Below are 1681 nucleotides of genomic sequence, written 5' to 3'. Positions count from 1 at the left end.
CGCCACCAGTGTCCCTTGTCTTTTCCTCTGCTCTGGCTCTGGTCACCCTTTCTCTTGTTTTCTCTCAGGGAAGGCCCTAATGAATGTCCCTAATAATCACCCCCGTAACCCTGGTAGGATATATGTATTCTATTCAAATCTTGGATGCATCCTACCACCTAGGCAGCCTTAAAAAAGCACAAACTAAAAACACTGATTGGGGCTGGAGAGATGGCTCAGTGGTTAAGAGCACTGACTGTTCTTCCAAAGGTCCGGAGTTGAATTCCCAGCAACCACATGGTGGCTCATAACCATCTATAATGAGATCTGAGTGGCATTGTACTCACATACATAAAATAAATAAATAAATCTTTTAAAAAAAAAACACTGATTGGGACTAGGGAGGTGGCTTGGTGTGTAAAGAGTTTTCTGCACAAGTGTAAGGACACGGGCTCAGATCCCCAGCATTGGTGTAAAAGCTGGGAGTGGTGGCATTTGCATATAACTTCAGAGCTTGGTAAGGAGGGACCTGTGAATCCTGGGTACTGATGAAACCTTAAGCTCCAAGTTCAATGGCAGACCATGTGCTAAGATGAACAGTAGAAGGAAGATCCCCAATGTCACTCTCTGTCCTCTATGCATCCACCCAAGGTGAGTACACCTGTACACAGGTATGCACACAAACACACACACAACACACACATACGTGTACATGCACACACCTCTGTTTCACTGTTACTAAACTAGGCAGAGTCCCTATCTCACGACACAGGTGTAAGGACATCATCTCAGACCTTTGTTTTGGGTTTGAAATATCTCACCATAAAATATTGAGTCATGGATGACACACCCAAAGCTACTGACTCTGAATCACCAATTACTTCCTAAGCAGCTACCATACCAAGCATTTGGGATTGCACAGGAAACAGAAAACACTGTCTACCTTCATGGAGTTTGAGGTCTAGTTGGGAAGACCACCAGACAACATGTGAATCTTAAGTAGATATCTAATTGTACATGGAAATTGTGCTATGAAGAAAATGGCTGAAGTGTACAACAAATGAGACTGGAGACACTTTCCTGAGAAGGTGGCAGGTAAGGTGTCACCTAGAGTCAGGCACAGGATTGATCATCAGGGGTGGTGAGCTGGGGGCTGTGATGGGGAGACATGGTCTCATGGAGACAGAGGAGAGGCAGATAGAATCACTCAGAGCAGAGTCTGTGGAATAGAAAGGATGTAGAAGCCAAGAACATTGATCAGGATAGAAGACGTCAGGGAAGAAGCAGATGTTTGAAGGTAACTAGAAGTCACAGCTTCACTTCATCCTGTGGAATATAGGTGGCAGCTAGATTCCCAAACAGCCAGGGGCCCAGGCCCAGGCCTCAGCCAGGAAGATCCAAGCAAGAAAAGCTCTTTTGTTTAAGCGACAGTAAAACAACATGGTGTGTCTAGGCCTTTCACCTCAAAGCCCCTCACACATCCATGTCTCCTAAATACATGAACATCTAGTGAAGAAGCTGGCCCACCACCCCTTGAATTTATGTTCTCTTTTTCATTTCTTTAAATATTGTTACTAACTTACCATCAATCATCTAGTCCTCATCCAATCTAACTTTAACCCTTCTAACGGGTTGGTCGATTGGTTGGTTGGTTAGATGGATGGATGGATGGATGGATGGATGGATGGATGGATGGATGGTT

This window comes from Grammomys surdaster, unplaced genomic scaffold, assembly GCF_004785775.1.
Source record: "Grammomys surdaster isolate TR1022 unplaced genomic scaffold, NIH_TR_1.0 174, whole genome shotgun sequence".
In the NCBI taxonomy this organism is placed as follows: Eukaryota; Metazoa; Chordata; class Mammalia; order Rodentia; family Muridae; genus Grammomys; species Grammomys surdaster.
The sequence above is the reverse complement of the archived record's forward strand: the minus strand, read 5'-3'. Positions refer to the sequence as shown.